This window comes from Callospermophilus lateralis, chromosome 5 (assembly GCF_048772815.1).
Source record: "Callospermophilus lateralis isolate mCalLat2 chromosome 5, mCalLat2.hap1, whole genome shotgun sequence".
In the NCBI taxonomy this organism is placed as follows: Eukaryota; Metazoa; Chordata; class Mammalia; order Rodentia; family Sciuridae; genus Callospermophilus; species Callospermophilus lateralis.
This window is the reverse complement of record NC_135309.1, coordinates 33,879,668-33,889,965: the sequence shown is the minus strand read 5'-3', so window position 1 is coordinate 33,889,965 and position 10,298 is coordinate 33,879,668. Positions and strand designations below refer to the sequence as shown.

Below are 10,298 nucleotides of genomic sequence, written 5' to 3'. Positions count from 1 at the left end.
CTCACAACAGCCTCTAAGTGTTTAAGTGAAAGGCCGAATTAAACATCTCTCACTTTAAATGAAAAGCTAGATATGATTAAGCTTAGTAGAAGCCCTGCTGAAAACCAAAATAAGCCCAAAGATAGGCCTCATGCCCAATGGTTAGCCAAATTGTAAATGCAAAGAAATTCTTGAAGGAAATTAAAAGTTCTACACTAGCTTTATTGGTGATAGGAAAAAGTTTTTGGTGGTCTGGATAGAAAATCAACCCAGTCAGAGCAATCCCTTAAAAAACTTAATCCACAGCGGGACCCTAATTTCCTTCAGTTCTACAAATTTTGAGAGGGGCAAGAAAGCTGCAGAAGAAGTCTGAAATCGGCAGAGGTTGGTTCGTGAGGTTTAAGAAGCCATAGGAAGGAAAATGTATTTTTTAAAAAAATTTTTAGTTGTAGATGGGCCCAATACTTTTATTTCATTTATTTTTTATTTTTATGTGGTGCTGAGGATAAAACCCAGTGCCTCACACATGCTAGGCAAGTGCTCCACCACTGAACTACAACCCCAGCCCGAAAATTATTTTTTTCCCCATAGCTGGAAAACATACTGGAGAATCCTGGAACCATCCACAAAACCAAAGAGGAGAAAATCCCCCATCAGAATCAAGACTTCAGAGACTGACACTGAGATTCAGTGCTACCAGGAGTCTATCTTTAATCTCTGTAAATTTTTTTAATAAGATATCATTTTGTGGATGAGGCTTCTCTACATTACAAGAAAAGATAACTAATGAAAGCCCTATAGTTAAGATCTAAGGAGATGAAAATCCTTTCTTCCACCCTCAATTAAAAATTATTAGTGACTAAAATTCCATTGTGTCTATGTACTGCATTTTCTATTGTCTGTTGATGAATATATAGACTGGTTCCATAACTTGACTATTGTGAATTGAACTGTTATAAGCATGATTATTTAGCCATAAAGAAGAATAAAATTATGTTATTTGCAGGAAGATGGGTGGAACTGGATAGATCATGTTAAGTGAATGTTAAGTGAATGTTAAGTGAAATAAGCCAGACTTAGATCAAAGACCATCCCTCATATGAGGAAGCTAGAGAGAAAAGAGGAAAAAAGGGGATTTTATAAAAATAGAAGGGAAACTAGTAGAATAGAGGAAGGGAATCAGGAGAAGGGAGGTGGAGAGGGAAATGGGAGAGGAAACCAGGGAAAGAAACTGATGAAATCATGTTATGTGCATGTATAAATATGTCAAGCTTGTCATGAGGCATAATTATGATATAGCAATATTTTGTATTATTATTTTTTAAATGGGAAGGGCTCATTGAACAAGCCTGCATTACCATGTGTCCCTACAGTGGGGTTATGAAGCACAGAGACAGGACTCTAGGAATACTTAAAGTAAGAAATGGGTTCTCTTTGGCCTGGGGGTGTAGGTCAGTGGTAGGGCATTTGCATAATGTGCATAAGGCCCTGGGTTCAATCCCTCGCATTGCAAAAAGAAAGAAAAGATTTTTTTTTCTGAGGTAGGTTCAGGGTTCTCACAAGAAGAGACATTTAAAAAGTGTTCTGGGCACTTGCATGTGCGAACACCGAGTTGCCTATAGACATGCTGATGTGTGGCAGTCACCACCGCTAGCTCACTCCTGATTCCCTTATATAAACCTGGTGTTTCCAGGGTGGACTGGCACGACAGAGGCAGCGTGAGCAGCGGCATCCAACACCAAGCTGAAGAGCAGTGAAATAGGGCCATGTGATATCTTCTGGAATACATTCTTTTGATTTTTTTTTTCCTGATTGGCAGCAGCAATGAAAATTCTCAATTCTCAATGATGAAGAGATTGTTCAGTGGATAGAATCAAGGAGAGAATATACACAAATGGGCTTTATGCCATACTGATTATAAAATAATGCCACGTGTGTACTCGGAATGAATGAGTGCATGAGGTTGTAGGCTTTTGTGTTGGAATCCTTCATTCATTCAGTAGCGTTTTTGACATTCTGCACTTTCCCTGAGTGGAGGAGCATATCTGATAAAAAACAGACTCTACCACCTCCCTAAAAGGGCAGGCCTCATCTTCAATTCAATTTCACACATACGTAGTAACACCTATGGATATGGTTTTGTAGGGGGAGCAAAAAGGAAGATGTCTTCATCTTGCCAGGTCCCATGATCTCATCTGTCAGCCTTTCAATCCCATTCCACTCCCAAACATATAAATAAGGTACCATGCAGAGCGGCAGAATGTTTAGGAAGCAGCATTGAAATGTTAACCAAATGTGTGTGCATACCTGTATGGGCGCGCACACACCTGTGTAGGGACTACATAGGGTAGCTTTAAAAGAAAAGGGAATATTTGAGGGATACAGTAAATAACAATTTCTGAATCTTTCCCCTTCTCTAGCCTGTCTGGTGAACTTCTGTGTGTTTTAGAAGAGAGTTTTTTGAGACATAAATTGAATCAGTTCTCATAGATTTACCATTGGTATAAGGATGAAATACAGTTTCATAGGCGCTTAAAATGTACTAAAAAGTACTTAATTGGTTTGACTTTTGCCACAGTTTAAGAAAACCATCATCTTGTATCAAAGTAGTAAACAACAGCCTACTTTCAGGTCCACTAAATTTCATCAGAGTCCTAACTGTGCATACAGAACAAGCTTGTTAATAGAGTCCCTACTTAAAGAAAAAGGGGGTTTTCTTTTCATGCTGAAACTCCTCTCTGGGATCAGTGATTTTTCATCAGTTCCCCTTTCTTCACCAGTTTTCTCAAGGAAAGAAGACACATTATCAGAAGCCAAGAAGAACATAACATGACCCACACCATTTCAAACCTAAGAGCTAGATGTAGGAGTTAAGACCACCAGGCAATACTGAGTGGTTACTATGTAAGTGAGGACTCTGCTTTTTGGTGGAATAAAAGAAAAACATTATGATAAAATTTCTCCTGGACATTTTCTCAATGACTACCTCTCCCCGTAAAAAGTGTTTTTGGCTAAGCCAGTATTCAGTGAGTCACAAAACCAAAAGGCTGTTGGGGAGCAGCAGAATTCATTAGGTAGTATGAACATTACTACTTCAGAATGCAGATGTTAAGCTGTCAAGAATTTTGGTGCACACTGTATGTGATTAATGAAAAAAACACTGATACACAGGCTGTGCCATATGATTATGATATTAAAAAGATGTAAGTTTCTCCAAGGGTAAGTAATGTAATCTGTTAGGAATAAGGCTAAAGTATTGAGAATATAAATCTCCCTGAAGAAGTGTTCAGGGTTCGTGTTGAGTTTTGAATTCCATTTTAAAATGTGTTAATCATTATGACATAACCTACTTCCAGGGAACGAATAGAGCTTAGGAAACAATGTCTCAGAAAATCATTGAAAATAATTTATTTTTATATTTTTTAAAATTTCATCTAATGATGAGTAATTGAGATACTAAGCATAAAAGTGACTTACAACCACTGAGCCTTGTAATATTATTATAAGTCAGTTTGGATCAATTAGATTCAATTAGTCCCTAATTTTAAAATTCAGCAAATAGCAATAACTAGGTTAATTCTATAGTTTAAAATGATCTTTGCTTTTAAAAGTATTATCAACTAAAATACTCTATATTAAATGACAATGGTATATACATTTTTTTACTTTTTGTTCCTAGAGATATCTTGATTATGTATTAATACAGCTTGAAAATAATATATTTAAATAACATTTCATTATAATAAAGCAAAATGATGCCATTAAATATTTTCATATCCACATTCAAAGACATTCCTCTAGTTTTTTTTGTTTATAGTGTTTTTCATTTTGCATATAGTTAGCATGTAGGAAAGTTTTTTTTATATTCAGATTGCACAACTAAAACCTAGACTTCAGTTACATAAACAGAGGACAATTTTGTAACATCGTATGGTCCTTAAAGACAGAAGTCCAAGGGTCTCCTTGCCTGAAGCACCCAGATTGAAAACAGCCAGGCCTCTGCAGAGGCCAGGCCTGACTGAATTCTCACAGTTCAGGGGAGAGAGAATGTGTTTTTTAGGCAATACTGAATAGTTTGACAATATAATCTCCTAAGTAAATCAAAATAATATTAGAGTATGAAAACCTTATTTTAGCTGTGTGCGGTGGCACATACTTGCAATCCCAGTGTCTCGGGAAGCTGAGGCAGGAGGGTCATGAGTTCAAAGACAGCCTCGAGGGGCTGGGGATGTGGCTCAAGCGGTAGCGCGCTCGTCTGGCATGCGTGCAGCCCAGGTTCGATCCTCAGCACCACATACAAACAAAGATGCTGTGTCCGCTGAAAACTAAAAAATAAATATTAAAATTCTCTCTCTCTCAAAGAAAAAAATTAACTTAAAAAAAAAAGACAGCCTCAGCAACTTAGTGAGGCATTAAGCAACTTAGTGAGACTCTGTCTCTAAATAAAATATTAAAAAAAGGGATGGGGAGGTGGCTCAGTGGTTAGGCACCCTTGGATTCAAACCCTGGTACCAAAAACAAACAACCTCCTCATTTCTACATTAATATCTGTATTTTAGTATCTGAATAGCTTAATTACAAGTGTCCATATTTTTGAACACTAGAGGGGAGTATATATAAAAGAAAGAAGAAAGGAAAGTCAGCATTGACATTATCGCCTTCCTCAGAGTCTTGTACAACATTAGGTTTCATCAAACTGCTTATTTCTTAAGTGGAGTGATTAGAATGCATTTAAATAGTGTCCAGCATCCCCTTTTGAATGTCATTTTTCAAAAATTTGAAAGGACAAATGGCAAAAAAGACAGAATATTTAAGCAGGAAAAAGTGGGCAATGCTGTAAGTAGTGACATATTCTGCCCTCGTCTTAGTTTACATAGAAGAAAGTAGAATTATACCTGATTTAGGAGACACCATTCTACATAGTTAGATATCCCTGTGTCTAAAGAAAAACAATAGATACTTTCAAATCAGAGCCAGACTTTTCCTGATGGTGAAACCCTGAGATTCTCAGGCCAAATTTTTGTTTTCTATAGACAGAAAGTCTCCAGAATTTCTTTATGGGAGAGACAACTCGGAAGCCACTGGATGGGGAATTAGAAAGGTGAAGATTTCATGAGTTAATATATATACTTTTGAAACTCAGAACTCTGACACATGGTAGGAATTCTCTGTATTCATTCTTTTTTTTTTTTTTTTAGAATGTGCAAATATTTATTTTAATTGCTCCTCTCTGAAGGTACTTATTTTTGAAGAACAGCAAGGCATTTTATTATGCACTCTTTCCATTCCTTAAAGGCTTCTACAGGTTTTGGTAAACACACATTATTTTCATCACTATGTTTCAGAGCTGTTCTTGGTGTGTCTGCAGACGCATCATCAATCCCCTTTACCAGTGCTTTGTGTCTTTCTGCAATATTGAAGCCAATGGCACACTGTATCTTGCCTAAATAGATAGGGCAAAGGTTTAGAGGATAGAGGTCAGCTTTCTCCAAGTGCTTGGGGCCTTGCATTAGGCATGCGAGCCACTGGAAGAGTTGCAGTTCAGATATGTGTCCAATCGCATGGGTTAAAGTCTTATAGGGGGTGGCGGCGGCGGTGGTCGGTGCGGGAGGAGGGAGGGGAGCTCGCGGGCCAGAGAGGGCTCGTCGGAGGCGGCGGGGGCGGAGGCCGAGGCGGACCAAGACCTCCCCCCATGTGGAGAGGCGTGGCTGGACCAAGACCTCCCCGCTATGTGAGCAGGCTCCCTCCTCCCCTAACCACCCATTGCCACCACGCCAGGGAACGTCCTCAAGCCCTGGCCCTCAGGGGAGAGCTAACAGGAGTCCAGAGCCGAGACCATGTGACGGCGCTGGCCCTTGCCACCGCCGTCCCCCCCACCCTGGCCCCAGGCCTGGCACCATGATGTTCCGAGACCAGGTGGGCATCCTCGCTGGCTGGTTCAAGGGCTGGAATGAGTGTGAGCAGACAGTGATCCTGTTGTCGCTTCTGAAGCGGGTCACCCGTACCGTACCCAAGCCCGCTTCCTGCAGCTCTGCCTGGAGCACTGGCTGGCGGACTGTAATGACATCCGCCTGCTGGAGTCGGAGGCCAACAGTGCTGCCATCGTCAGCCAGTGGTAGCAGGAGTCCAAAGAGAAGGTGGTGTCCCTCCTGCTGTCCCACCTGCCTCTGCTTCAACCAGGCAACACGGAGGCCAAGTCGGAGTACATGAGGCTGCTGCAGAAAGTGCTGGCTTACTCGATTGAGAGCAATGCCTTCATCGAGGAGAGCCGCCAGCTGCTCTCCTATGCCCTCATCCACCCAGCCACCACACTGGAGGACCGCAATGCGCTGGCCGTCTGGCTGAGCCACCTGGAAGAGCGGCTGGCTAGTGGCTTCCATACCGGCCAGAACCCTCCTACCACTCTCGCCAGGGCTCAGATGAGTGTGTGTGTGTGTGTGTGGGGGGGGGGGGGGACTGCAGAGCTGGGCCCTGGAGAGGCAGGGCCAGGCTGGCGGGACAAGCCACACCGGGAAAATGGACATGTGCCCTTCCACCCATCCACCTCGGTGCCGCCAGCCATCAACAGTATTGGGAGCAATGCAAATACAGGTCTCCCCTGCCAAATCCACCCTAGCCCACTGAAGCCTCCATGTCACTCATCCCTACCAGCCCCCAGGCCCCTGGTGAGTGGCCAAGTCCAGAGGAGCTCTGTGCTCGGGCTGCTTTCACCACACCCAACCACTCACCCCTCTCGCCCCAGAGCAGCGTGGCCTCCTCTGGCAGTGAGCAGACGGAGGAGCAGGGCTCCAGTTGGAACACTTGCCAGGAGGACGGCAGTGGTATGAAGGACGTGCCCTCGTGGCTCAAGAGCCTCCATTTGCACAAATATGCAGCCCTCTTCTCACAGATGAGCTACGAGGAGATGATGACACTGACTGAGCAACACCTGGAGTCACAGAATGTCACCAAAGGTGCCTGCCACAAGATAGCCCTGAGTATCCAGAAGCTGCGTGAGAGGCAGAGTGTCCTCAAGTCCCTAGAGAAGGATGTCCTAGAAGGTGGGAATCTGCGGAATGCTCTACAGGAGCTGCAGCAGATCATCATCACCCCCCATCAAGGTCTACAGTGTCCTTCAGGCTACTGTGGCTGCTACCACTACCACCCCTACTGCCAAGGATGGGGGCCGGGGCGGGGGGGGAGCCGCTGCTGCCAGGTGCTGAGCCTCCCCTAGCCCACCCTGGCACGGACAAGGGCACTGTCTTTGGACGAAATTCTAGGAACCTCTTGGATAAGATCAATCATTGTTATTTCCACAACACAGAAGGCATCTTCAAGTTTCTTTTTTTTTTTAAGAACTTCAGGATATGCCCTGTATAAATTTATAAATTGCGTGTGTGATGGTTCACTCTAAGAACACTGTGTGGCAGAAACAGAATCCGGTTCTAGGAGTTTCATAGTCAGTACACACACACACACACACACACACACACACACAGAATGTTTCATAGTAGCCCTTGAGCCATTTAATATATTCTTCATTGATAACTCTGGTGTTTCCTAGAGATTCAATGGCCAGTATATAAATACCATGCTTCTCTGGAGAGGGTATCTTTCTGTAGGGATTACTGAAAAACTGTTCAAAGTCTTGGGAGCCTCAGAATGGGAGGGGATCCAATATGATTGTGAGTGCAAAGTAGTAGGTCCAAAGAGATCACTTAATTGCTGTTCCCTAGCATCTAATTTCTCATAGTGTGAGACAAGCACTGACTGGGTTCTTAGAGATGAGAGCCGTTTTTAGTGTCTGTTCAGAGTGACGTAATACTTGCTTGTTCATAAACAAAGGCTCCCAGTGAAATTTTTATATTACCAGGACAGGCTTGTCTGGAATGTGCTGTGGAGGGTGACTTCACCCCTGACAGGTCTCGATGCTGCTGCCCCAGCTGTATTCACTCTTATTGAAAGATTCTTTGATCATTTCAAAGGATAATACTATGGATTGGGTTTAACAGGTTGGGTTTAAGGAGGATAATAGATTATGAAATCAAAGTAGGGAAAACAAGAGCTCCCTCTAGCAAACTCACACATCACTGCATACATAATAGTCAGAACCCACATGAAATGTGCCTATTATATGTTCATTCTCTGCAGATAGTGGCTATGCAGTGACAAGTGAGAGGTGATAGTTTTGGACCTTTAGATCTTTCAGATGATAAGTTTAAAGTTGGAAAAAATCCAATTATTTATTAATTCATTTAATGAGCACCTGAGGCATGTCAGCCACTGCTCACGAAAGTTAGATGCAGGAGAAAACAAAACAGAGGTCACCAACCTCCAGGAGCTGAAATTCTAGAGGTGGAAAACCATACTTAACATGTGAAATAAGTTGTTCAGAGTATCAGAAGCTGATAAGCATCTTTTTCCATCACACAGTCCAATTATAACTGATTAAATAACTACATCTAAATAACTATATTGAAGTTACTAATCATAAAAATATATTCATAATAATTACACTTGTTGCTGGATAGATTTTAGTTTTGTTACTAACTATTCAAGTATTTCAAGCAGCTACTACTAAGTTCAAATCCACCTTACTCTCTGAATTCAGATAACTGAAGTCTGGAAAACTACAAAATACAACTTTAAAATAATACAAAACTTTAAGTATTATTGGTGCAGGGCTTATGCAAAGATAAAGAACAGAATATTATAAAAATTGAACTTAATTACAATGAAAAAGCACAAAAGAAAAACAAATACCACAATGGTGACTGACATAGTGATCTGGTCATAGCCAATTTTTAATTTTTAATATCGACTCCAAGTTAATAAAAGGTCACTATTAATTTATATAAAAATATTTATGGTCTAAAGTATAGCATTGCCAATAAAGGAGTTAAAATTCTGACTATAACAGTTTATAGTTTCTATATATGATACATATCATATATATATATTCAGATTAAAAGTGTCAAGTGACAAATTAATAGTAAAATTTATATTTACAAGTTAGAGTCTAGAAAACATCAAACTTTGTAGTTTATAAAGCTTTGGTTCTTCAGAACTAAATCAAAGGCATGTTTAGTCACATATGCAGTATTATCCAAAAAAGATAGATGTTGGACAGCTGCAAGATATCATAGGTTAAACATGCTATATAAATACTTTGTTCTCAGAACAACTCTCATTCATATTAGATAAACGGCCAATGTTTCTAGAGTCAGTCATAGAATATAACTAGCATGTTCAAACCTAGGATGATGTCAACACCAAAGTAGACAACAATTGCATTGAATTATTTATCATGTACCATCCTTTATCATTCATAAATTTCAGTTTCATGCTGAGATTTTTACCTGAACAGGCCCTGCAATCAAAACTTCCAAACAACCAAATAAAAACTTTATCTCCAGATCTGCCAGATCTCTTAATCTACTTGTTTGTGTATTACTTATGATTTTCTTTTTCTTTTCTTTTAGGCTTACTTACAACCATGCAGTTTTAAAGAGTTAGAAATCCAAAAGCAATTTCATGTAGCAAAAATTTAGGTTCCAGTGGGGCCACACTCCCTCCAGGGGTACAGGGGAAAATCTGTTTTCTTGACTTTCCCAGTACTTAGAAATGTTTTGCTTGCACCCCTTGTAACTTATTATTTTTGGTTCCTTTGTGAACTACTGTTTCCCTAAAGAAGAGGGATAAACAGACTCCTTGAGTTACATCTTTTTGATTCTATCCAAGAACCAGAGGACCTTAAAGTTTCCCCATAAATCTATTTGATCTACTTGTTCTCCAAACTTAGATTTGTGAGCAAAGCAGAAACAAGGTCATCCTAGTTAATTGCCATTTATTCTGTCCAAAATAGTGAGTGGACTGACACATGATACCAAAAGGACCTATGGTCCATAGACACAGATCTTGACTTTCTCTTAATCTCAGCCTGGAGAAGACAATGAGTATGCTACTGTGCTGCTGTAGGTTTTTCTCATCTCCCACTTTAAAACCTCAAAAACTATAAGCACATTTGTAATAAAAGAAACAGGCCAGATTTGTTCATTTTTATAAAGTGCCACAATGTTGCAAATGAAAACACAATCTGTAAACAAGTCAAGTAAAAGAATAATAAACCAACAGTGAACATTTATGTGGGAGGACTTAGCACTATGTGACCAGCATTTTCCTTTCCTGGATGGGTTGAGGCTCTGTTGGTCACTTCCAAGAGATCTGGCTACATCAAAGTGGCTGTAGATGGTAGCCCCATCCTGAAAGTTGTAAAAATGTAGCAAAATGTGTCCTCATGCATAGACATGCCTTCTTGCAACCCCATGGGTGGAGCTACA

At 40.7% G+C, this 10,298-nt stretch overlaps 2 pseudogenes; one reads left to right on the top strand and one right to left on the bottom strand.

Annotated features, from left to right (window-relative positions):
• The first annotated feature begins 5,810 nt into the window (after positions 1 to 5,810).
• LOC143400332 (protein Smaug homolog 2 pseudogene) lies at positions 5,811 to 7,251 on the top strand (annotated as a pseudogene).
• Positions 7,252 to 7,254: 3 nt separating this feature from the next.
• On the bottom strand, positions 7,255 to 7,795 carry LOC143400330 (archaemetzincin-2 pseudogene; annotated as a pseudogene).
• Between the last annotated feature and the right edge of the window lie 2,503 nt (positions 7,796 to 10,298).